This window comes from Rhinatrema bivittatum, chromosome 8 (assembly GCF_901001135.1).
Source record: "Rhinatrema bivittatum chromosome 8, aRhiBiv1.1, whole genome shotgun sequence".
In the NCBI taxonomy this organism is placed as follows: Eukaryota; Metazoa; Chordata; class Amphibia; order Gymnophiona; family Rhinatrematidae; genus Rhinatrema; species Rhinatrema bivittatum.
This window is the reverse complement of record NC_042622.1, coordinates 26332706-26359964: the sequence shown is the minus strand read 5'-3', so window position 1 is coordinate 26359964 and position 27259 is coordinate 26332706. Positions and strand designations below refer to the sequence as shown.

At 45.5% G+C, this 27259-nt stretch overlaps 1 long non-coding RNA gene across 1 annotated transcript in view; it reads left to right on the top strand.

Annotated features, from left to right (window-relative positions):
- The first annotated feature begins 1223 nt into the window (after positions 1-1223).
- LOC115098330 overlaps positions 1224-27259 on the top strand; it is a 48272-nt gene continuing 22236 nt past the window's right edge. Inside the window, exons 1-2 of the long non-coding RNA XR_003858471.1 lie at positions 1224-1310; positions 6343-6493. This is a non-coding gene — a long non-coding RNA (uncharacterized LOC115098330). The remainder of the gene's footprint in view (positions 1311-6342; positions 6494-27259) is intronic.

Here is a 27259-nt window from a genome sequence, read left to right as displayed (position 1 = left end):
GACTCAGCTATTTTATAAACTGTGCGTATCGGCGCTCGCATGCTATAAAATACCGGTTCCATGCACAAATGCGCGCTGGATTTTCATGTCTGCACGCGCATGTGCGGTCGGGTGGCCTGCTTCACACACAGGAGGGGATTTTAGAAAAATACGTGCGGCGACACAATCGGGCCTCCCCCAGTTCCTTCCCAGCCCTCACTGTGTCCCCTCTCTCTCTCACTGACTGGATCCTCACTGTCACAACTGTCCTGTCAGCTTAGCATGAAGCACCTCTGACCTCACTGTGTCACACTCTCACTCACTGACTGGATCCTCACTGTCACAACTGTCCTGTCAGCTTAGCATGAAGCACCTCTGCCCTCACTGTGTCCCCACTCTCTCTTACTGACTGGATCCTCACTGTCACACCTGTCCTGTCAGCTTAGCTTGAAGCACCTCTGACCTCACTGTGTCCCCCTCTCACTCACTGACTGGATCCTCACTGTCACAACTGTCCTGTCAGCTTAGCATGAAGCACCTCTGCCCTCACTGTGTCCCCACTCTCTCTCTCTGACTGGATCCTCACTATAACACTGTCCTGTCAGCTTAGCATGAAGCACCTCTGACCTCACTGTGTCCCCCTCTCTCTCACTGACTGGATCCTCACTGTCACAACTGTCCTGTCAGCTTAGCATGAAGCACCTCTGACCTCACTGTGTCCCCTCTCTCTCTCTCACTGACTGCATCCTCACTGTCACAACTGTCCTGTCAGCTTAGCATGAAGCACCTCTGACCTCACTGTGTCACCCTCTCACTCACTGACTGGATCCTCACTGTAACACTGTCCTGTCAGCTTAGCTTGAAGCACCTCTGCCCTCACTGTGTCCCCACTCTCTCTCACTGACTGGATCCTCACTGTCACAACTGTCCTGTCAGCTTAGCATGAAGCACCTCTGACCTCACTGTGTCCCCTCTCTCTCTCTCACTGACTGCATCCTCACTGTCACAACTGTCCTGTCAGCTTAGCATGAAGCACCTCTGCCCTCACTGTGTCCCCACTCTCTCTCACTGACTGGATCCTCACTGTAACACTGTCCTGTCAGCTTAGCATGAAGCACCTCTGACCTCACTGGGTTCCCCCTCTCTGTCACTGACTGGATCCTCACTGTCACAACTGTCCTGTCAGCTTAGCTTGAAGCACTTGGGTTACCATGGAAACAGTAAACTAACAGTTTCCAGCAGCTCTTAGGTTCCAGCATGGGCTATGACAGCCCCAATCAGCTGACATCTTCCACTGACAGCTGGGGATAGGAACCCTGAAACGCTATACTGTGAGTGCCAAGTTTACCATAAATTTTAGTTTTAAGGCATTTTCTCATCTATTATATTTAACAAAAAAATACTGTTACCCTTCCCCCTTTGCGAGACACTGTTTGAGAATCACTGCTCTGGACTGCCTCCTTCCTGTCTCTATCATTTTTGAGATACGGTTTCCAGAACTGAACACAGTACTCCAGGTGAGTCCTCACCAAAGATCTGTATAAGGACATTATCACCTTCTTCCCGCAGGTTCTTGCTCTCTCTATGCAGCCCAGCATCCCTCTGGCTTTAGCCACCGCCCTGTTACATTATTTTGTTGCCTTCAGATCACCAGACACTATCACAAGATGGCGCCGGCCGTCCATTGCTCCTACCATGTGACAGGGGCTGACCAATGACACCGGTAGCCACTGTGACATAGTAAGGGCAAAGGCTATCGGTGCCATTTTGAATACCGGCAGCTGACAGCCCGAGTGCAGGAGATCGCTCCAGGACCCCCGCTGGACCACCAGGGACTTTTGGCAAGTCTTGGGGAGGGGGTTAGGAAGGTGGGGGGTTGTAGTTAATTAAATTTAAAGGGTTGCGATGGGGTTTTTTTTGGGAAACGAATACATATGTAACTAATGAACGGATTCGGGTCCCCCGATATCGGATGCAACGGATTTGGGTCCTGACGAATACGAATACCGAATGGGACAAATCCGTCCCTGCTGCACATCCCTAAGTAATATTACCCATGCATGCAGTACCTGAATGTAATCCGATCTGAAGGGCTGAAAGGTGAAATATCAGTCACGCAGATAAATAATCAATACTATTGAGGGCAGGTAATTTTCCTACAGCCAATTTACCTGAGAGAATAGGCATTTAACCATATTGCCATCCCCGTGAACAAAAGAAATGCAACAGTGCACCAGTTAGACATGTACCCCAGCCATTCCCTTTCCAATCAGTGTGCAATTTCTAAACTCAGACAGGTGCATCTAGTAATACAATTGTAAGTTTAGCATTAAAAAAAGTGTCCAGATTGTAAATGCACAAGTCAGTCAATTATCTGTGCATTTAGTTTGATCACTTTTGAAAGTAAAGTGAATTCTATCTTAGAAGCATGTCTCAGTGCATTGTATTATTGTAACAGCACACAAATAAAATAGAAAAAAAAGTGGGATAAATTAACTAGGGCAGCAGACAAGCTGAGGACCGTACCTGGAAAATCAGCAAGACAATAAAGCATGCAAACTCTGAGTCAGACGTCAGGCCGGAGTCAATGTCCAAGAGGTCTGTCCAAAGGAGCAGGACCAGTGAGGTCCAGGCAGGAAGCAAGACAAGGTCAAACCAGTACTGCTGTCCCAAGAGGAATCATGAAGTAAAGAGGAAGCAAGTTAAGTGTAGGAGCCAATCCTATCTGGATCCTGCTGTCCAATCAAGGAGGCCAGAGGTGGTCCCAGAGGCAGATCTGGGACTGCTCATAGATGTTCCAGGAGAGACTTTCAGTAACACGCTGCTGAACAGCACACTGTGGACGTTGCCAGGTCAGGAAACAAACAGGCCTGCTGATTTCATTCTACCTGGGCAGGACAGTTGATGAGGGGAATGATTTAGTTTCATAGCTCAATCATATTCATGGACTGCTAAAATTGAAATAATTTTAGCAACTGACTTTTTAAATATTGATATGTTCACCAAATATATATCTCCTAGTCCATGTACATGTTTTGTGTGTGTGTTTTGGCATTGAGGCCGCTATTCAGCACCATTTATCCCAATAAGTTCAGACTTATCCAGGTGCGTAGCGCTGTTTCAGTATTCGGCTCCTGTCATTCAGCAGCTGCCACTTATCTGGATAACTCTTTATCAGGCCAGAAGGTTAGCCAGCTAAGGAAGAGGTGCTAGTATTCAGCAGATCTAAAATTAGCTAGATACTTACCTGGCAAATTATTAGAAAGCTGGGTATATTTGATGGCATAGCTGTGCCACCGAATGAATATCCCAGCCAAGTTAGCTGGATATGTTTTTTCGGCTAACTTACTTAGCTGCATAGCAACTGAATATTGACCCTATTATTTATTTACACATATCCTTAATTTATTTAAAAACACTTATAGACTGCATAATTTGTCCAAATACAATCAAAGCAGTTCGAACAATGAGCCTTCGCTCATCAAACACCGGACTCCTACAAACACCAACACCAAAAGAAACACACAAATTATCAACAAGCGAACGAACGCTATCACTTGCCGGACCCACTCTGTGGAACAAGCTCCCCACAGAACTCAGAACAGACCCAGCACCCCAATCTTTCAAGAAAAAGCTTAAAGCCTGGCTATTTCTTAAAGCCTTCGCAGCAATAACATGATCGAACTCCCACACCAGAACAAACCCCTACAGCTCAGTCAACAACAAGCCCCCTATCAACCGTCATACACCCTTACTATTCTATTAACCTCTCACTAAGCACTGAGACTCCAATGCAAGATATTATTTCTGGGCCTGACCACTGTAAAATAGAAGCTCTTCCGCCTTGTCCTTAACTGTAAGACGTAAATCCTACCCCTGACTACAATATGATAAGAGTTCCTTTCACTTTGACCTCCATTAATGTTCCTCTCTCTCATTAACCATCTCCATATTCCATTCATATCCCTTGTTAACCATTTCCATGTTACAAATGTTCAGTGTATTAGACAAATGTTCAATGTATTAGAAAAAAGGAAACGCCCGGTTTCCTGCATTTTTTGGTTGAATGTAAACCGATGTGATATGTAAAATCGAACACCGGTATAGAAAAATAAATAAATACACATAATAATTTAAAATCAAATCAAATAAATCATAATATATATTAACAACTGAAACAAAATAGCATCACAAAATTGTAAACACAATCCAGTGTAACATATAAAGAGGTGCCAAATAAAAATTTCAAAAATTTAGAATGTGCTGGTACTAACAGATATTTTTTCTTCCTGTTTGTAAGGGAATAAATGAGCCTTAACCATCTTCCTAAATTTCAGGTAGTTTCACTCCTTATTAAGTACTTTAGATATTGTCTGCCTATTGCCCCTTTCCAGCACCATGAAATATAAATATAAAGTTAGCAACGCTTAGTTCTTTTGTCTTAATGTAATTCAGGATTAAAATCCTAACGGTGCTGTGCAAAACCTGAAGACAGAGTCAGAAAGACAAAATTTCAGGGGTATAATTATAGCTTATTCTAAGTTTGTATGTATGGTGTAAGCTTGCATGTATCTATTTCTTTTTTTAGACTAAATTGCACAAAGAAAAATCAATGATTTCATTGACAACAATAATTATTTCTATTATACCAAGAAGAAGAATATATTACTCCAAACCCATTGTAACGTATGTAGACTGTAGACAGAGAGAATTTCACATGGTGTTATAATATTTATTTATTTATTTATTTTTAATTTTTATATACCGGAATTCCTGTATGCAATACAAATCAATCCGGTTTACAAGTAACGAAAAGGTTGCCCTGGTCTGGGAGGTTAGACCTGGGTTTTTTTACATAGAACATAGAACAATAACAATCAACCATTGAACATTATTACAAGGAACATTGAAAGTAACAATAATATTTAACAAATTTATCCTTTTTACAAGGAACTTTAGTAGCGAATATGGTCTGCAGTAAACGGTTATATAAAGGTGAATAATGACTGTTAAATAGAAATGCGAATATTAGAAACAGAAATGCGAATAATAGAAACAGAAATGTGAATAATAGAAACAGAAATATCAAACATGGATAATTTTTCAGATTTTATGTACTCAACCAAATGCTAAATAGTTTAATTCCTGAAATGCTAATGCGATAAATATTTGGTGAGGAAGATTAAATTTATGAGATAACCACAGTATTTAATGAAATAATAGCCGATCTTAATAATCTCCCCTTCTACGTCCACAAGAAAGCAGATATTCAGTGTCCTCGCCTTCATATTTCCCCCGTACCTCTGCTCTTACAATCAGTACGCTCTTTGCTTGCTCAGAAATTTGCAAATCCTTTAAAAGCAGGGGTTCGGACCTTCCAGGCTGGATCAGATCCAATGCCCAATGCAGCCCAGCTTCGTGTCTCCAAAAGCAGCAAAGCAGCGGGTGCTTCGAAGCAGGGCACATGGAGAAAGGTTCGTCCTCATTTGCTTTCCAGCAATCAAGAAAACAATCAGGATCCCATGATTAGAAATTTAATTTATGCGCTGTCTGTATGTGAATCATCTACTCAAGTTGACTGGATGCTAGTTTCTTTATTTTTATATTTCTATATTGTTTTGTTATTATTTGTAATCCACTATGAAGTGACCATTGGTCAAGAATGGCAGAAATGTATTTATTTATTTTAAATCATTTCTATACTGTCATTTGGTCGTGCACCATCACAACGGTTTACAGAGAGGCACATATCAACTAGGGCAATCATGACATATATGGCCCCTTGCACACTCTGACACAAATACCCAAGAAACACTCCAGAGATAATTTATTCAAGGAAAGCTCTGATAATGAAATCTAACCAGTGTACCCAAGTCTTGCATAGAATATGTGAAGCCCCCCCTAAGATAAGCCAGGGAGAAGCATGTATCTGGCCGGTCTGAAGCAAGCAAGGCTGGAAGGCCCTCCCACCTAAAGAATGTAGAACCAGACCTTCTGTTGCCTTTTCCCCTGAGTGGGGAGCGAGTGCAGAGGGAATGGCCAGTAATTATAGTGGTTCCTGGGAGGGTTTAGGTCCACATTTTACTGGTTTGGGGGAGGATTCTGAACCCAGAGCCTGAGCCTGGGATTTCAAGGTAGGTGGACTACGCAGGGTGGGGGTGGCTGGGGGGCCCCCCTTTCTATTGGCCCTTCGACCTGATTATGGGGGTCCTTCATGTGGTACCCCCTGACCAGAGTGGGCGGTGTCCAGTCTTGATTTTATTGAGGATGGGGGTTCAAAATGAGGGATTTAGAGTCGAAAGGGGTACAGATATGACAGGGTTTGTTGGGCCTTTTGCTTCAGATTCCTGTGTTCCTTGACAGGGTCACGCATTGCAAGGTTTGTCAGATGGTCCAGGACCTTCTCACCAGGAAAGGATGGCGTAATCATCCAGTGGCGGTGGTGGCGGCGACCAATATGCCTGGCCTTGTGGCTCAGGATTCTGGAATGACGGCGTTGAGATGACACAATCGGGTGAGTTGTCCGCTGTTACTTTACCGGGTTTTGGGAGTGGGACCGGTACATTGGTTCCTTCCATTTCAACAACGGATCAGGAGGTGGGCGTGTTGAGTGGGGGGGAGTCTCTTTCTGTGGGTGATAAGTCGGGAGAGTTGGTTAAGAAGCGGGTTTGTTCTAAGCATAAAAAGCAAGATAGAACTAGTTCATCAGATTCTTCATCTATCTCCTCCTCATCCTCTTCAGGTTCTTTGTAGATTTCATCTTCGGCTGGTGCCACGACAAAGGATAAAAGTGATGACAGAGGAGCTAAGAACATAAGAAATTGCCATGCTGGGTCAGACCAAGGGTCCATCAAGCCCAGCATCCTGTTTCCAACAGAGGGCAAATCAGGCCACAAGAACCTGGCAAGTACCCAAACAGTAAGTAGATCCCATGCCACTGATGCCAGTAATAGCAGAGGCCATTCCCTAGGTCAACTTGATTAATAGCAGTTAATGGGCTTCTCCTCCAAGAATGTATCCAAACCTTTTTTAAACCCAGCTACACTAACTGCACTAACCACATCCCAAATTCCAGAGCTTAATTGTGCGTTGAGTGAAAAAGAATTTTCTCCAATTAGTCTTAAATGTGCTACTTGCTAACTTCATGGAGCGCCCCCTAGTCCTTCTGTTATCCAAAAGTGTAAATAACCAACTAAGCATAGAGTGATATTTACAATATCTACTTTTTCAAGACCTCTCATGTGTTATGATTCCTGCCCGTGGAGCTACTCCCCGCGAGCAGGCCTCTCACCTCGGTGCTGCCTCCTTCAACGTGGCACGGAGCCGCCGACATTCTTCGCGCAGGAGCCGCAGTCAGCTCGTCTTCTTCACCGCGGCGGGAGCTACGGCAAGGTACACCATGCCTCTCCAGCATAGTGGGCCTTGTCGCTGTGCCTCATTGCAGCTGGGGCCGCCGCTGACGTCAGCTTCATCTTCGCAGCCAGAGGCCGCAGTCCCCGGTCTCTCCTGGCGGCCGGAGCTGCCTTTGAGTCCTCCTGCAGCGGTAGGAGCTGCTGCCGATGTCGGGGCCTGCCTGTGGCAGGCCCAGCTTCTCCTGCCTTCAGTGTCTTCAGCAGCAGCATGGCCACTCTCCAAGGTCCTGCCCCCTTCGTAAGGGGCAGGCCCACGTCTTCTTCCCCTTCTTAAAGGGGCAGCGTAGGTAGGGTTCACCTGGCCCCACCGAAAGTCAGCTTTCCTGGTTTCCTGTGCCAGCCCTATTTAAGGGCTGCTTCTCCACTTCAGCTTTGCCTTGCTGGAGTTACTTGCTCTCTGGAATTGTCGTCTTCCAGCGCTCCGTCAGGTCTTTGTTCTTCGTTGGAGCTCCATGTCTCATCGTGCTTCTTGAGTCTTCGTTGCTTCCTGTAGCTTCCTGATGTTCCATGTCTTCATGTCCTGAGGTTCCTAGTCCAGGCTTCCTGATGTTTCACCTCCTGATGTTTCAGGCTTCCTGATGTTCCACTGCCTGATGTTTCCGAGGTTCCGCCCTCCTTCGCTTATTTCGCGTCCTCCTGACCCTCCAGCTTCTCTGGTTCTCCAGATGACATCTTGCTTCGTCATTGGAGTCTCGTCTCAGCTGGATTCTCTTCCTGTGTTTCCAAGTCCTCTTGACCCTCCAGCTCCTGTGGTTCTCCAGATGACACCTGGCCTTGTCATTGGAGTTTCGTCTCAGCTGGATTCCCTTCCTGCGCTTGTCCCGCTCTCTGCGTGTTCCGTGACCAGCCTCTTCAGGTTGTGTAGGGCGCGCAGTGGGACAGGGTGGTCCACGACCATCCCATTGGGTCCGCCCGTGTCGGTGGGCTGTGTAGGGTGCCCTGAGAGACAGTGCCAATGTCCGAACCTTCCCAGCTTCTCGTCTCGTCCAAGAGTCTCAAGAGTCTTCCAAGTTCCTGGTCCACATCCAGAGTCTTCTCGTCTCATCTTGAGTCTTCTATGTCATAAGGCCTTCGTCTGCCCTCATCCTCAGTCCGGCCTGCTGCTTCTTGCTGATACCTAGTGGCAGGTCTGCATGCTTCTGGAAGCCAACGTTGTTGGCTTCCAGAAGCATGCAGGTCCGGCAGACGGTCAGACTCCATCTTCGCCCATGCTGGGACACGCCTTGCCAACCCTCGGTGCTGTCTTGGATTCATCTGGGGTCGTGCTGAGGCCAAAGGGCACACTATCTCCTCAAGTTGGGATCGCTCTCCTATGGTTCCCAAATATAACATCATGATCTTAAAGACCTCTATCATATCCCTCCTCAGCTGTCTCTTCTCCAAGCTGAACAGCCCTAACCTCTTCAGCCTTTCCTCATAGGGGAGCTGTTCCATCCCCTTTCTCATTTTGGTCGCCCTTCTCTGTACCTTCTCCATTGCAACTATATCTTTTTTGAGATGCGGCGACCAGAATTGTACACAGTATTCAAGGTGCAGTCTCACCATGGAGCGATACAGAAGCATTATGACATTTTCCGTTTTGTTAACCATTCCTTTCCTAATAATTCCTAACATTCTGTTGTTTTTTTGACTGCTGCAGCATACTGAGCTGACAATTTCAAAGTATTATCCACTATGACATTTTCAGAATTGTGGAAAGATGTGCCTAGGGCTCTTAGGAAGTAGATCAGGCATCAGAAGTACATTGATATTATACAGCTGTTAGAGAATCGTAGGGGGAAGAGGAGGGAAAAAAAGAAGGGGAGTAGCGAGCGTTTCCCTGGGACTCAAAAGAAAGTTTCTCGCAACATTTTGAATTGGATCCGGTTGTTTCTACAATTAGCGAGTGTGGTAGGTCATCATGCTCCTTCTCAGTATGGGCCTTTATTGGCTTACGCTGATGCAATTTTGGCTGCTAGTAAGGAATATGAGGGGTGGTTCTGGCTCAATTATGATGAGCGGTTTCGGGATCATATGGAAGAGAATAAGTTTATGTCCTGGGGTACTCCAGATGTAGGATTGTGGCTGACGCAAATGAACAGCAAGGTCACGTCATCTGCGAGCACTACTAGTGGTTCTGTTAATGTAAGTGGTCAGCCCTTTCAAGGGTGTCCCGTGTCGGGTGGCACAGAAAAGTCCAGTTTGGGAATTCTTGACATTTGATGGTGCAACTTCCCGGACTGTAAGTTCAGACACATATATTCTAGCTGTGGAGCAAATCATCCTGTCATCAAGTGCCTTAAATGAGCGGGAGACGGATCTTCAGGTGGACCCTCTGCAAAAGGGCCTGCAAAGTGAGTTTTTGGTGTGGGCACCCACCCCGATTTGTGTAGTCACGATGTTGCCTTGGCTTGAGGTTTACCCCAGGGTTGAGGTGGCTATTCTGTTATATAGAGAATTTGAGTTTGTTTTTCGTATTGCTTTTTCAGGTCCAATATCTATTGGGGGTGGCGAGAATTGTTCTTCAGTGCAGAAGATGGTTAATGTGGTTAGTGATAAATTGCGGGATGAAATCAAGTTGGGTAGCATCGCAGGGCCTTTCAGTTATTCTCTGTTTCAGTGGATGGTTTTGTCACCTTTGGGAGTAATCTCCAAAAAGGAACTGGGCAAGTTTAGATTGATACACAATTTATCTTTCCCAGAGGGTATTTCTGTGAATGATTTCATTCCGCAGGATCTATGTGGAGTGCACTATGCTTCGTATGTTTCTGCTGTTCAGATGTTGTGTAACGGTTGTGGGCCCTGATGGCCAAGGTTGATATAGAGTCTGCTTTTCGGCTCTTGCCGTTTCACTGTGATAGTTCCATTTGCTCGGTTTTCAATTTAATGAATCCTTTTGTTTTGACAAGTGCATGCCTTTGGGATGTTCGACTGCATGTGCGTATTTTGAAGCTTTTAGTACTTTTGTGTATTGGGTAGTAGAGCAGCAGTCCGGGTCAACTAATATCGTTCACTACTTAGATGATTTTTTATTTGTGAGAAGGTTAGATTCAGGTGAGTGCGCAATTCTTCTATGATGCTTTCAGGAAGTTGCTGATAATTTTGGTATCCCCATTGCTGAGGGAAAAACAGAGGGTCCTTGCACGCGATTGGTCTTCCTTGGTATTGAGTTGGAGTCTGTGGACATGATTTCATGGCTGCAATCTGAAAAGGTAGTAAGGATGATTAACAGAGCATTACTTTGTTCGAAATTAACCTTACAACAGATGCAATCACTGGTGGGTAGCTTGAATTTGCATGTAGGGTAATTCCCATGAGTCGAGTGTTCCTTCGCAGATTGTCTTTTGCAATGTCGGGTGTTAAGAAGAGCAATCACCATATTCACGTTACACTCAGCATGCGTTAGGATTTGAGTATTTAGGGCAGATTTTTATCTGATTTCAATGGGTCTTCCCTCTGGCAGTCAAACTTCTTATCTAGTCAGGATTTAGATTTGTATACGGATGCCGCCGGCTCCCTAGGATTCGGAGCATATTGTCAAGGTTCTTGGTGCATGGCCTCTTGGCCAGTGAAGGGAAGTTAGCCGGTATTACTAGAAACATTACCTTTTTAGAATTGTTTCCAATTGTGGTCACGGTTTTTTTTATGGAGCTCGCATTTCTGAGATAAGAAGGTAGTATTTTGGTGTGATAACCATGGTGTAGTGGAGGTTATCAACAAGAGATTGGCTAAATGTATGATGATTTCTGATTTGTTGCGGGAGTTGGTGCTCCATTGTATGATATTGAATGTGACAGTTTGGGCTCATCATGCCCCAGGTATGGCTAATGGTGCAGCTGATTCTTTTTCTCATTCTAAGTGGGAGCTGTTTTGGAAGCTTGTTCCAAATGCAGACCAGTACGGAGCTTCGGTACCTCCTTTCCTATGGAAATTTGATTTCCAGAAGCGTGGAAGCGACTGCAAGCATCACTAGCCCCCTTCTACTTGGACAAGTTATATGAATGGGGTTAATAAGGTGGTGTCTTTCCTTGCACCTTGGGTTGGCGATGGGGTCCAGTTCTGGACATGTTATTGCTGCAAGTTATTGAAAAAGCTAAAGCAGATGGTGTTTCTAAGTCAGCTGTATCTGGGCAGCTATCGAGATTTTTTTGTTTTCATGTGGGCTTATGGTTGGGGCTTTCCGATGGGTCATTTTCTGGTCTGGCGAATGCTACTGGAATGGTCCAGAGGTGTCATGCGTGGTGTAGGGCAGCTGCCATTATGCTTGATATCCTGCTCAAGCTTTGGGATGTTTTGGTGAGTATTTGTACGTTCACATACAAATGTTGCCTGTTTCAGGTGGCTGTCATTCTGACATTCTTTGGGGCTTTTCGAGTTAGTGAATTGGTGGCCAGAGCATCAAAAGGGGTGGAGGACACTGGGTTGTTAGTGCAGCATGTGATCTTAAGTAGTGATTCCCATCATTCTTTATGCCCCTAAATCCAAGACTGATCAGGAGAATAGAGGAGTTTCTGTGGTTCTAAGGGCAGTTCCGGGCTTGCGGGCATGTCCTGTGGCCAATTCAAAGATTTTTTCCCAAATTCGGGCTGTAGGGGGCTTCCAATTTTTAATGCATGCTGACCTTCGCCCGCTGATGAAATATCAATTTGCAATGGTATTGTGGTCTAGTTTGTCCGCAATTGGGTTAGATGTGAGTAGATTTGGGACTCACTCATTTAGGACTGGATCTGCAACTTTGGTGGCTTGTTCGGGTTTATCCAGTGGGATGATTCGGAAGATCGGTAGGTGGAGATCGGACGCATTGAGGGTTATGTCCGTCCAGGGCCTCTTTGAGTTATGAGCATGTTACTCATTTTTTTCTCTTTTAGGTACTGCATGCTTGGGGGGAAGGTGCATGGATCATTGGACACTCCTATATCGTGTGGGCGTATAGGCATGCATGTGGACGACCATATGGGACTCAGTTGGACTTATCGCGACACAGCATGATCGTTCATTGGTTGGGTCATAGGGGGATGCTGTGGGATGGATTGATCCCATGTTTGCAGCAAGGTTTGGAATGGTTTAATCAGCCACAAGTGCTTATTATTATTCATTTATGGGGGAACGATTGGAGTAAAATATCGGGATGCAAATTCATCAGCATGGTCAGGAAATATTTAATGTTATTTCCATACTGTCACCTGCTGCTATAATTTGTTGGTCCGATATAATTGCAAGGCCATCTGAGATGAACAAGGTAATCTGGTGTAGGAGTTGGGCGAAGGCAAATCAGCAGATTGGTTCTTGGTTGGGCTCGTTGGAGGGTCGTCATATTCATCATGAGTGGTCTTGGGATATGAACCAGAAGTTGTTTTGGAATGATGGGGTTCACTTGTCTTTTATAGGTTTGGACTTTTTCTTGAATTCATTTCAGGAGGTCATGGAGGATTTGCTCTTTTAGGAATCTGGGCCACATCTTTGGGGGGTCACAGGTTTTTTTCATACCTGTGCCTATGGCGGGTTTCCTGAGTCAGTTTTGGGGTCAATGTTGTACTGAATTATCTTCCAACTTGACGGTGGTCATGTCTAGACACTTTGTGGACAACTGGGTACAGTTATTCCCATAAGGCTCCTTGTTGGGCATGGCAGGGTTCTATTGACTCGGCTCCTTGCTGGGAGGTGGCGGGAGATCGTGATTTGTGGGAACCTCCAGGCCGGATTGCATGGTAGTGATCATCTTGCTGGCTGGTGGCGGATGTTCACTGGGAGTTCCTTAAGTTGATGATGGTGGGCTCAGGCACCTGGTAGTTTGATTTAATAAAGCTGTGGCCTTTTGATTCCACCCTGTTATCAGTGTAATTATTGTATGGTTCTTTGTAAAAGGGCAGATGTGGAGAGAAATGAATGTCCTAGCTACCCATATTAATTGTGTGTGTGAATGTATACAAAATGTTTGAGTAATGGTAAGAACCAGGCTAGAGTCAGTTAATCCTGTAAGATTAATATCTGGGGCTGAATTGCGTGCTTTTATCAGCCATTGATAGAAGATTCATGTACTGCTTGAACTTCAGAAGTGAGATTGTGAAGAGAGTTTAAGGTCACACATCCAGTTATACAGCTGTGTGTATCTCTGCTATACCTCTGTCTTTTCAATAATAAGGAGAACAGGAGAAATTAAAGTCCGGGAGAAAAATTTATTTCCTGAAAGGGAAAAAGATGAATTATGATAACCAGAGGGGAACAGACAACTTCAGTGAAATTTTTTTTTTTATATAAGGTGTGTCTGGCTAGCTAACATGGGACTTAAGAGACAATTTGCTTAAACTGCTGGCCTACATTACTTATAAGGTTAAGCAGTAACAGAATCCCACTGCACAAAGTTGTGCTAATAAGAAAAATAGAGTGAAACACTTCACATTCAGTGAAGGGAACAAATTAAATGCTGGAAAGGTTTAAAACTCAGAACTGTGAGTGTGAAAAGAGATACAAGTACAGTGGTGTGCTATTATACTTGTACTACAGCAAAGAGGAAAACCCTATAATTCTAACCCCAGGAGATATATAGATATATTTCTAAGAAGCAACTCAGCCTTATATCATTTAAATAAATGATCTGGAAAACAGTGACCTGAAGTAAGTGTGTGAGTACAAAGAGAGAGAGAGTGTGCAATTTCTGTACAATACACATAAGAAACCGCTGAAGCAATTCCTCTGTGCATAGACAGTGAGAGGGAAATTCAATTATTTTTTTATTTCACTCACTTAGCTAGCCGAGTTCAATAAGGCTTCTAGACCTCAGCTTGAGGGAATTCAACTAGAACACTTGTGGAAGATACTTTCGGTGGTGGGGTAATTAGGAAGACACTACTTCTGTTATTTGAGGCCTAGTTAGGCAGAAAGTCAAGTCAGGAGACCAAACTCCCCAATTGGATCCGGTGACAGTGTCCTTCCAGTGGCACAAGCTGTGATCCCTAACCGCGATATAGCCAGCTACGTTATCAAGCACCGGTGGAGGGGAAGGAGATTGAGTGCAGAGCAAAGGAAAACAGCTAAGTGTATCCATCCCAGAACCAACATGGTCTAGCTAGACTAGGAAACAAACGGAGATAATCCCAACACTTATGCAAGGAATCCTAGGAAAAGAGACCGAGACCATCGCACTTACCTACCCGGATTTAAATATTATAAAGGAGAGAAAGAGAACACTTACAGAGTTACAATATACAAAAGACACAGAAAGAGTATAGAATAGTTTTTTAAAGAGGAAAGTGGCCAACTTATCTGATAAGAACTCTTTTGGGGTAAAGAACTGGTTCTATTCATTTTCTTTTTTTTTTAAAGGTGTAGATATCTATTGAAATATAACCAGAAAATTGTTAAACATTGATCCTGATAATGTTATTTCTATTGCATACTTGTTTTTTTTTTAACTTGGTAAAATGTAATAAATAAAAGTTAATACTTTCAGTTATTTACATATAACTATATTCCATCTAAGTTATTTCCATCAAGACTCTGTCTTCCCTCTATACCCCTGGGAGACGACCTGGATGGGTTTTGCCATATTTCTTTGGCAGAAGACCCAGCAATCACGTTTTTCCTCTCTCAATCGGTGCTTTGATAACATTTGTTAGTGACATAAGAACATAAGAACATAAGAAATTGCCATGCTGGGTCAGACCAAGGGTCCATCAAGCCCAACATCCGTTTCCAACAGAGGCCAAACCAGGTCACAAGAACCTGGCAATTACCCAAACACTGACCCTCTTATTAACACCGAAAACCCTATAATTTGAAATTTCTCACTCAGCCACCGAAGCGGGAGAGGCTCAACCAAAAAGTGTCTGGACTGATGAGATGACGGCAAGAAAACAATGGAAGAAGGCGGTGGCTGAAGCCAGAGGGATGCTGGGCTGCATAGAGAGAGCAAGAGCCGGCAGGAAGAAGGTGATAATGTCCTTACACAGATCTCTGGTGAGGCCTCACCTGGAGCACTGTATTCAGTTCTGGAGACCGTATCTCCAAATGGGACAGAGACAGGAAGGAGGCAATTCCCAACCACTGTGTCGCCACCTCTGTGGCAAGAATACCACACTCCCTGGTCTTCTGCTGGTGCGACTGCTCTTCCTCCCCCCCCCCCCCGCTCCAGCGGAATGCAGAGATTTCCTCCTCCACCCGGGATTGTCGGCTTTTTCAGGCCCGGGCGGAGCGCTAACAGCAAAGCCACTAAGTGGCCACCCAGAAAGAACGCCTGGGGGTGGGGGTGGGGGGCCAAGCAGGTGGTTTGGCTTCCTTATTGGCACAGCCCGGAAGAGGAAGTGAGGTGGACCCAGGCGAGAACAAGAGAAGGAGCAGTGCGAGCCAAATTTGAAGAAGCACAGCGTCAGCCCCCACGGCCTCCATGAATGAGAACAAGTCTCGTCTGCCCCAGGGGCTGGAGGAGGACAGGCTAAAGCTTCAAGCTGCTGCTGCTGCTGCTGTTACTTGTCCTTTCAGGAGGAGAGAAACATTGTATGTGTGTGTGTGTGCCTGTGTGTGACTGAGCACATAAGTGAAAGACAGCCTTTGTGAGGCTGAGCACGTGAGAGAGAGCCTGTGGGTGTGTTTGCCTGTGTGAGGCTGAGCATGTGAAAGTGAGAGACAGCGTGTGTATGTATGTGCTTGTGTGAGACTGAGCAAGTGGGAGTGAGAGACAAACAGTGTATGTGTGTGTGTGTGTGTGTGTGTCTGTGTGTGCGTGCATGTGCCTGTGAGTGACTAAGCACATGAGAGTGAGAGACAGCCTGCATGTGTGTGAGTGTGTGTGTGTGCGTGTGCGTGTGTGCATGCGCGTGCAAGACTGAGTAAGAGCAAGTGAGAGACAGTCTGTGTGTTTGTGTGAGACTGAGCATGTGAAAGTGAGGGAGACCATATGTGTATATATGAGAGAGAGGAGAAATTTTGAGCAACAACCCCCTACTCTCCTCTTGCTAATCCAAGACAATCTCAAGGCAACGTGAAATCAAAAGTTCCCAGGATGTGGAGATCAGGGAATTTTTTTTTTATTATTATTAGTTTTAATTATTGGATGTTTGTGTCTGCTGTTTTGGAATGTTTTATTGGTGTTTGGAACATTTTTATGAGTTTCTAATTGTTGGCTGTTATTCTATTCTTCAGCTGTTACAAGATATGTATTGTTTTATTAGTATGATTTTATTACTATTGATTTTATATTTTTTTATTTTTTTTTTATGAGGAATGGTGATTGTTTCTCCATTGTGGTACTGTTGTGGTTTCCAGTTCAGTTTTTATCTGTATATTTCTATTCATGCCTACAGTATGCTCTTTTCATTCTGTATTTGGCGAGGGTCTTTCTGTATTCTGCATGTGTGACCAAGGTGAGGTATTCTGCCAGCATGTAGTTTCTGTGTAGGGATCTATAGCAGCCTGGCTTCTTCTATTTTCCTAATATGAGGTGTATTGGTATTTTAGGGCCTGCTGTAATATTAGCACTTCTACCTTTTCACAAGGAGGGTTGTTCTTACTGTTTGCATGCTGGCAGTGTTGTTTTTGTATGGAGGTTTTACTGTATTTTACTCATGACTTTCTGCGTGCTAAGCCCACTCTGAACACATATCAATAGGCCTAATGCCATATGGGTTCCGAGAGTCTTTTTTTTACTTTTTTGCAGGGTTTTCTGGTTGGCACCACAATAGTGCATGTAAATATAATATACATGTTGTAAGTGATTTTTTTTTTTTTACCTCAGAATGTAATCGTAATGTCATTTTTCCTATAAAATCTATTATAAATGCATCGTTTTTAATTGTGCGGGGAGGGAAGGATGCGCCAGGTTGTACGGTTCACGGGGCAGACTTCTTCACCCACTGGGCCCAGTAGGACACAGCTCTTGTCCTCCATTCCTGCCGGAGCCCAGAGAGAAATGGCAATTCTTTTTCTCTTCCAGGCCAGTGATATCTGATTCCATCTTCCCCTGCTGGATCCGAAGGTGACAGCAGAAGAAAGAAGGTTGGTGGCCCCACGGGGAATAGAGAGAGAATGCAGCTTGTACAAAAATGTATCTTATTTCTGTTCAAAGAGAGTACCTCTTATCTTTCCCTTGTGTCATTCTTAACTTTTAAAAAAATTTTTTTTAAATGTAGCTGTGGATTGTTGTGAGCGGTGTGTAACAAGTGTGAGCACTGTCCATCGGGTGTGTCACGACGGGAAAAAAGGTTGAGAACAACTGGTCTAGAGAAAGGCGACCAAAATGATGAGGGATCAGCATTGGAAGACTTATGAGGAGAGGCTGGAGGATCTGAATATGTACACCCTGGAAGAAAGGAGGTGCAGGGGAGATATGATACAGAACTTCAGATACCTGAAAGGTTTTAATGATGCACAATCGTCAAACCTTTTCCATTGGAAAGGAAATTATAGAACTAGGGGTCACGATATGAAACTCCAAGTTAGGGGGTGACTCAGAACCAACATCAGGAAGATGTGGAGAGGGCGATGGATGCATGGAATTGCCCTTCTGATGGAATAAACACTGCAGATCCCCAGAGGTTACAAGATGGAAATGAAGAAATGTGGTAACTTACGTTAACTTTAGGTGTAACATTTCAGCATGGGGTAACCTGCATGAAACGACATTTATTACCTTTAACAGAAGGCTTGGGGGGTAACCTGCACAGATTGGCAGTTACTACTGTAAGCAACTTGCTGGGCAGACTGAAGGGACCGTTTGGTCTTTATCTGCCGTCATTTATGTTGCGTGTGCAGGCCGAGGCAGGCCCTCTTACCCTCTTTTGCCTGCTCCAATGTCTGGCTCCACTTCTCTCGTGGACATGGGCCGTCGCCTATGACCTCAGGCCAACCCTGGTGCTCCTTCCTCCATGACGGACATCCATGCTCCGCGGCAGGCCTCTCCGCGCAGTCCGCGGGGAGGCGCCGCCGTCCCGTGCTGCGCCCTTCCCTAGGCGCACGCGCGCATCTCCTATTCCTTTAATGGGGCCTTGGCGGGAAACTAATCTGTGGCCCTGGATGATGATGTCACTGGGTCCCGGTATATAAGGCCGGGCCCAGCCTCATTTAGTTGCCTTTGAAACAGGTCTCCATGCTGGTCGTGTACTTCATTTCTTCTCTGGTGATTCCTTTGTGTTCCTGTCTTCTTCCTGTTCCTGATCTTAGTTCCGGTATTCTCCTTTGTTCCTGTGTTCCTGCGTTACTCTACTGGTTCTATGGACTGACTCCTAGACCCGACCTCTGCTTTGCCCAACCACGCTATTGATCTTCTCTTGGACCCGACTTCTGCTTTGCCCAACCACGCTACTGATCTTCTCTTGGACCCGACCTCTGCTTTGCCCGACCACGCTACTGATCTTCTCTTGGACCCAACCTCTGCTTTGCCCGACCACGCTACTGATCATCTCCTGGACCCGACCTCTGCTTTGCCCGACCACGCTACTGATCATCTCCTGTACCCGACCTCTGCTTTGCCCGACCACGCTACTTATCTTCTCTTGGACCCAACCTCTGCTTTGCCCGACCACGCTACTGATCATCTCCTGTACCCGACCTCTGCTTTGCCCAACCATGCTACTGATCTTCTCTTGGACCCAACCTCTGCTTTGCCCAACCATGCTACTGATCTTCTCTTGGACCCAACCTCTGCTTTGCCCAACCACGCTATCTCCTGGACCCGACCTCTGCTTTGCCTGTCCATGCTACTGATCATCTCCTGAGCCTGACCTCTGCATTGTCTGACTATGCCTCACCGCCATACCTTGCCTGCCACCTGCCCTGACTTCGACTTGCTCAATGACGCCTCTGCTATACTCATTCTGGACTTGGCTTTTCAGGCTTCGGTCCGTTCTTACTCAGATGCCCCCTGTCTGCCTCTCGTTCTATTTGGCGCCCGGGACTCTGGGATGCCGCCTCGTCCAGATCAGAACTGTTACTCTTACCACTGCTGGTCCCTGGCTAACCTCCTCCTCCTCATCCATCAGAAGACCTCGGATGGAGGCCCATCTAACTCCAGCCGACCCCAGTACCCAAGGGCTCAACCTGCGGGGAACAAGGGCTGGTATTGGCGAAGCTCCAGCCGGCCTTGTCAGTCAGCCAGCTCAGTCTACCGACGGTGGGGACCCATAGGGCTTGCCCTGCGGGTAGCCCCAACCCCACCTCAGCTCACGGGTCCACCTCCTGCGCAACAGGGCGTAACAATTTACTGTGCCATCTGGAGGATATCGCTCCTTATCTTCTGTGTCCTTACTTGGGAAGTATAGCCAGCTCGTGCTGGGTGACCTGCCAGTTTCCTCAGATTTTATCTGAGCAGGTGTCATGACCTTGCTGCTGCATGCTGGTCAACCTTGTCTCCTCCTTTTTGGGAGCTTGATACGGCCCTACTGCCTCTCTTTGCAATTCCGTTTTGTCATCTCGCTTTCTGAGAAGGCGGCGCATATAAGTTTCCACACCTAGACCAAAATCCTGGCTCCACTCTTTCTTCCACCTCCTCCCCACTGTAGAACCACCTCTGCTCTAGCACTGCCCTCTGCAACTGGCACAAGCACATTTACATTCTTTCATGATTTTGATTACTACCCCAGGCCTCGCCGGTCTCCTAGCACACTCTCAGTAAAGAACTAAGCAAGAATCCTTTGCGTGAGAAATGAGGGCCTGTCTCCGAAAAAGAGCCTGAGGGTGTTTTTGAGACAGCCAGTTAGGTGCTGCTGTAGAGCAATGGCCAGGACTGCCTTCCTCCCAGATCCCTGGTTGCTTAACGTGCGGTCAGGGAACTGAACCTAGGTTTCTTGCTGCTAGACCTGCCTGCCAACTCTTTTTTTTTTTTTTTTTAAACTGGTGCAAGAAACACAAATATATTCCTTCGCAGTAGCAGTTGCAGAACCACTGGCTGTTTTATTAGACTAAAGCAAACGTTTGACTGTGCTGAGCCTATGCAATAACTGGAAACTGCAATACAAGAGGTCAACCTTTAACTAATCAACTTACTGCAGAATTTCCACTCTGTTCTCCCTTATCCTAGCTATGTGCTGGGGATAGATGGGGTAATAACCGGCAGCAGAACATTCGTGAAGGTAAAATGGACTTTCCTGCACGTGGTTCCCTTAGGCACAGACTTTGTGCATTTTTAAAGGATTTCTTCATTTAAGTTCTATGTGCCGGCATTCCTGAAGGGCTTTGCTGCTGCTCAGTATTTGGTTCTTTTCTAACATTGCAAAACTTAAGCAAGTTGCCGAAGTACAGTCTTTATCTTGCAGGTTTCAAACCTACAGGCAAACCAGTCATCACTTTCAGATAGCGATTCAATTGAATTCATAGCAGAAGAAAAATGTCATATTTAAACAGGATATACTTTGTCCATCAGTGCAAACACACACACACACACACTCAAAAAGAAATTGGCCCCGTAGCTTGCTGTCAAGCCTGTCCTATCTCACCTTGTCACAAATTAGGCTGAGACCTCCCCATTTGTTTCATGTAGGTCAACTTTCTAAGGGCTGATGCAACAAGACAGGAGTAAAAAAGAAAAAAGAGGCGCTGCATTTCAACACATTTTATTTATTTATTTATCGAGTTTTATATACCGTCATTCGGTTTTGCCATCACAACGGTTTACAAGTTTCGATGGGTAAGATGTTAAGAGGTTAGGATGGGGATTAACATTGTATTCATATTGGTTAACATGTTTTCGATGAATAAAGTGTTAGAAGGTTAGTAGATGCATTGACGTACATAGAGGGGTAGATTTTCAAAGGGTTACGCGCATAACCCCCGAAAACCTACCCCAACCCCCCCCCCCGCGCACACCGAGCCTATCTTGCATAGGGTGCCGGCACGCGCAAAGCCCCGGGATGCGTGTAAGTACCAGGGCTTTCCTGGGGGGCGTGTCGGGGGCGTGTCATGGCCGGCGCGTCATCTGGGGCATTCCGGGGGCGTTGCGAAGGGAGGGGAAGGTGGGGGGAGGCCAGAGGGAACGGGCAGCGCGCACAGGGCTCGGCGCGCGCAAGGTGCACAAATGTGCACCCCGTTGCGCGCGCTGACCCCAGATTTTATAAGATACGCACGGCTACGCGCATATCTTATAAATTCTGGCGTACTTTTGTTTGCGCCTGGTGCGCGAACAAAAGTACGCACGGGCGAACATTTATAAAATCTACCCCACAGCGTTCATTTATACATACAGCATTCATTTACAACATTATTAAGATTGAGGGGGATATTCTTAACGTAGCAAGGGGAACTTGGTAGGGTTCTGAATGAAGGTTAATAGGGCGGGGGTGAGGAGGTTTCAGTCCAGTTTTGTGTTATATTGTGGGGAGGGTGTGTATGAGTCATTGGGTGTTTTGGTAGGCTTTGGTGAACATCCAGGTTTTAAGATATTTTTTGAAGGTTTTTAGGTTTGGTTCAGTTCATGTCTTCTTAATGCGCTCACTATCGCTTCTAACTTATGGAACTCTTTAAGCTCTTCAGTAGCTGACAATGCTAAATTTTAGAAGTTAGCAAAGAGTCTCTCGTTTGCCCATTAAATGTCTTGGGTTGTGTTTTGACTTCTCATACTTTATGGTGACAGTTTTTATATTTTATTTTTGTATTTAAATAACTTTTTGTGTTATTTTTTTATTTTATTATCATTGTATGTCACTGTAGGCATGTTTGGTATGGCAACCCATAAGTGACAATAAATAAATAAATAAATAAATAGCTCCTGATGCTAGAAACTGATTGCATTCAACCGCATTAGGAGTTTTAAAAAAAAGCACGTCAAACTAAAAACGTGAGCAATGGCGGCCGCAGCAAAGACAGACTGAACGCTGAGCCCTTTAGTAGAGATGAGGTAGACAACGCCCAGGGAGGGGTCAGCAGGGGGCCACACCTGGCTGGCCCTTGAAGAGGAGCAGAGAGGCGCGCGCCCGCGCCCTAGGGAGCTGGAGAGAAGAGCTGGAAGCTGGTGGCGTCCTCAGCCACGTGGAAGGCCAGGGAAGCAGTGGAGCAGCGGAGCAGCCCTGGGCTGGATCTGGGTGAAGGCAGGTTGCTGGAGCAGCTCCCAGCCGCAAGGACTGAAGCAGGAAGAAGCAGAGAGAGGTAAGGCTGGCTGCAGGGGAAGCAGGGGGCTGTAGCAGGCTGCAGGCACTGCTCCACGCTGCAAGGCTGAAGAGAGAAGTGCTGGCTGCAGGGAGCTGTGAGAGGCTGCAGGCACCGGCAGGGACGGCTTCCCTGCCAGGCAAGGACCCGGGCTGAAGCAGCCACTGGCGAAGACTGCCGCCCTGCTGGCTAAAGGTCCCAGGATCGCAACAGCACGTCGGGGAAAGGCAGAACAGCAGCAGAGAAGCCGGCCGCATGGGGACGGCCCCAGCTGATTCAGGGAAAGAGAAGCAGCAGCGTCAGCAGCCCGACTGGCTGCGAGAAGGTAAGAGCCTGCCCACGCTCCTCACGGGCAGGATCGCAACAGCAGCAGTCAAAAAAAGCAAATAGAATGTTAGGAATTATTAGGAAAGGAATGGTGAATAAAACGGAAAATGTCATAATGCTTTTGAATTACTCCATGGTGAGACCGTGTACAATTGGTGTACAATTCTGGTCGCCGCATCTCAAAAAAGATATAGAGTTGATGGAGTAGTACAGAGAAGGGCAATCAAAATGATAAAGGGGATGGAACAGCTCCCCTATGAGGAAAGAGGTTAGGGCTGTTCAGCTTGGGATATGATAGAGGAGTTTAAAATCATGAGAGGTCTAGAACTGGTAAATGTGAATTGGTTATTTACTCTTTTCGATAATGGAAAGACTAGAGGGCACTCCATGAAGTTAGCATATAGCACATTTAAAACTAATCGGAGAAAATTCTTTTTCACTCAATGCATAATTAAACTCTGGAATTTGTTGCCAGGAGATGGGGTTAGTGCAGTTAGTGTAGCTGGGTTTTAAAAAGGTTTGAATAAGTTCTTGGAGGAGAAGTCCATTACCTGCTATTAATCAAGTTGACTTAGAAAATAGCCACTGCTATTACTGGCATCAGTAGCATGGGATAGACTTAGGGGTAGATTTTCAAAGGGCTACGCGTGTAGGTTACGCACGTAACCCCCGAAAACCTACCCCAAACCCCCCCACGAACGCCGAGCCTATCTTGCATAGACTGCTGGGACTCGCATAAGTCCTGGGGCTTTCCTGGGGGGGGGGGGGTGTTTCGCGACCGGCACATTATCGGGGGCATTCTGGGGGCGGGGCCGCGGGGCGTGGTTCTGGCCTGGGAGTGTGGCCGCGGCCTCCGGACCAACCCCCAGACCAGAACATGGCGCGCCGGCAGCCGGCCTGGCGTGCGCAAGTTACACCTACCTCAGGCAAGCGTACCTTTTGGATTAAAGGTAGGGGGGGTTTAGATAGTGCTGGGGGGGGGGGGGTTAGATAGGGGAAGGGAGAGGAAGGTGCGGGGGTGGAAGGAAAGTTTTCTCCGAAGCTGCTCCGATTTCGGAGCGACCTCGGAGGGAACGGAGGCAGGCTGTTCGGCTCGGCACGCAGGCTGCCGATTTTGGGCAGCCTTGTGCGCGCCGACCCCGGATTTTAACAGATACGTGCAGCTATGCGCCTATCTATTGAAATCCGGCGTACGAACAAAAGTACGCGTGCGCGTAGTTTTATAAAATCTGCCCCTTAGTGTTTGGGTTCTTGCCAGGTTCTTATGGCCTGGATTGGCCACTGTTGGAAACAGGACGCTGGGCTTGATGGACCCTTGGTCTGACCCAGTATGGCATGTTCTTATGTTCTTATGTTCTTACATAAATTGGATGGATGGACAGACTAGAAGGGCCATATGGTCTTTTATCTGCCATCATGTTTCAATGTCTCTATGTATGCCAGCATATTATCATGTGAAAAACAGAGAATTCTATAAACAAGTTGCACTCACCAAACTAATACACAGAAATATTCTTCTGGTTTCAGTGTTCTAAAGGCCGTATGAAACTGATTAAAAATATATTTCAAAAGGTTTATTTGTGTAATTAACCATCTGGAAAATGACACTAATAGGAAAAAAGTCCGAAAATAGCCATATCTTCACGTTTGAAACTCTCGACTACAGTTTTTTTCTTCAGAACTTGAATACATTCGGAAAGCAATGCGCTTCCTTGGCTAGACGTCATCTTCCAGGAACTTCGGAGGCAGTGATTGGGTTTTTATTAGTCCTTTGTGTAAAGCTTCCAAATTTCTGCAGGATCCCTCATCAGGAGGCTCCTCGCCTGCAATTAGCCCAGCTCTGCAAACTGGAGGCACTTCCTCTTGCCCCTGGGTCATGTGATTTCCTAATTCTGCTGCTTTTTATTTTTGGAAACACAAAATGAGTTTTCTTCAGAAAGAGAGGGAGAGAGAGAACAGGAAAGAGAGCTTGTTTTCCTGGGGCCTTGAATGTCATTCCACCAATTCTCCGTCCTGACAAAAATACAGAGTTTGATAAAGATTGATTTTACTTTTGCAAAAATGCTGTATCTAAATGGCATAATATTTAGTGTAAAGGCTATAGGAATGCTGTTAATAAGTCATAAATGGTAACATATGCCTTTCCATTTGATCTCTGATCTTTCATAATGCTCTACTATATAGCCCACTCACTTTCTAAATTGACAGTATTCAGCCCTTGTCAGAAGTGGATTCATTTTCCTCGGGGCCCACAAACTGTGGCTTCCACCAGACCATGGCAAAGGAATGTAAGTCTGACCACTAGGTGATGCCAATGAGCAATGATCAAGCTTTCCATCTCACCCCTCCCCCCCCCCCCCACTCCAATCCCAGTCGCTGTGAATGTGACCTTTGCAGCATTCCTAGCTTCAGAGAGGGGACTCTTGGATTGATTCTGGTCTGCGTGGCTCACCTGACGTTATCGGTGAAGTAAAAGCATTCTACCAGTCTATCCCAAGAAAGGAAAGTTTTCTGGCTGGTTAGTCTCTCTGGTCTACATGTGGAAAGGGAATTAGGTGTAGTCGAGAGAAGGGATGGGGGCGAGACAGAATTGGGAGTAAGGCCTACCAGTGAGAAGCATGAGAGATTTTCATATTACAATTACTTAGTGAAGGTAATTTGGGAAGGGGAAGCATGGTAAAAAAAAAATAAAGGTAGGCAACTGCATGAGACGAGAGAGCTGAGGGGGGATATGATAGAGGTCTACAAAATCATGAAAGGACTTTAAATGGAATGTGAAATGGTTATTTACCCTTTCGAATAATACAAGGACTAGGGGGCACTCCATGAAGTTAGCAAGTAGCACAATTAAAACAAATCAGAGAAAATTCTTTTTCACTCAATGCACAATTAAGCTCTGGAATTTGTTGCCAGAGAATGTGGTTAAGGCAGCTAGTATAGCTGGGTTTAAAAAAGGGTTGGATAAGTTCCTGGAGAAGAAGTCCATAAACTGCTAGTAATCAATAGGGAATAGCCACTGATTGTTGCTGGCATTAGTAGCATGGAGACAGGTTACTGGGCTTGATGGACCCTTGGTCTGAATCAGTATGGCATATCTTATCTTATGTTCTTAAGCTATAGTGTGAAAACTTTTCACAAAACAAAGACACTACCTGCATCCATTGATTCTACTATGAGCCTACTAAAATCTGTTTTTAGAGGCACTCGTACATGGATCTAACTCTCAGATAGGGTTGCCAACTGGCTTCAGATTTTCAGGACAGGTTGATCCAGTCTTGCTTTTACTCCCCTGCATGCAGATACTTATAGTCTTGATTTTATTAGAGAATGCAATTGGGAAATCAGAATAAGTCCCAGCATGCAATGAGGTAAAACCAGGACTGGATCAACCTGTGCTGAAAATCTGGAGCCAGTTGGCAAACCCTACTCTCAGATAACTTCTACAGCTGTACCATCGGTATCCCCAGTAAAATCACTGGCTTCTGATAAAATGGCTATTTTTCTTTTTCTTTTTTATGCAATAAAATTGTCTTTGAACATCTTCTCCTCCATAAACAGCAAAATAAACTCCAGGCACATATTTCTCCAAAAGCCAACTACTCACACAGAATGACCACAGATGCGATCCTTGTATCTTCATCACGACTTCAATGGCAGATGTGACTCTTCATTCTTATGGCTCTGTTAACCTGACCCGGATTCCGGATTTCACATCTTCTGCCTCGGGGTAATCGTACCTTGCTTCACTGTGCCAGTCACATCTGCCATCGGGGATACCGAAAGCACAGCTGCAGACGTTAGTGGGAGACAGATGCATGTATGCGTACCTCGTGAAATATTTTTTTTGTAGGCTCAAAGTAGGATCAGTGGATGCAGGTAGTGTGGGGTGGGGTTTTTTTTTTTTGTAATATAGGGTTCTATCACAGTAATTGTAAACAACTAGTTAAATATCTTTCTGAAGCAATCCTTGTGCTTTAAAATGTTTAATTCAGTATTGATTGGTCAGCTGTAGCAAGCATTGCCATGAATGGAGACAGCTGGCTGTTGGTGATTTTGGCTTCCTTTTGTACAGGGTCCTCAGGTCTGTCTATGTGTGCACCCCTTCCCCCAGATAACCTTTGGGCCAGTGCTAGCATTTTTGCTGCCCTGTGCGAACAATTACTGTGCTGTCCCCCTCCTCTTTTTTTTTTTTTAACACAGAATACCCCACCTCAATTAAATATGAAGAAAACAGACTCACCCTCACCAAATTCAGAGACTATAAACTATACATTCAGAGACTATAAAGTAGAAGCAGAAACTGAACCCGCAAACCGCAAACCGTAACAAGCCAGACTCTGTATGCAATGCAGCAATGGAAAAACAGAAACATCACCAGTCCATATAAATCATTCATCAAACAATAATTTCAAAGAATATAAATCAATCGTATTAGTAAAACCATACTTATAAAAAGAAAATTTCCAATGATCTAAGGAACAGAATAACATCCA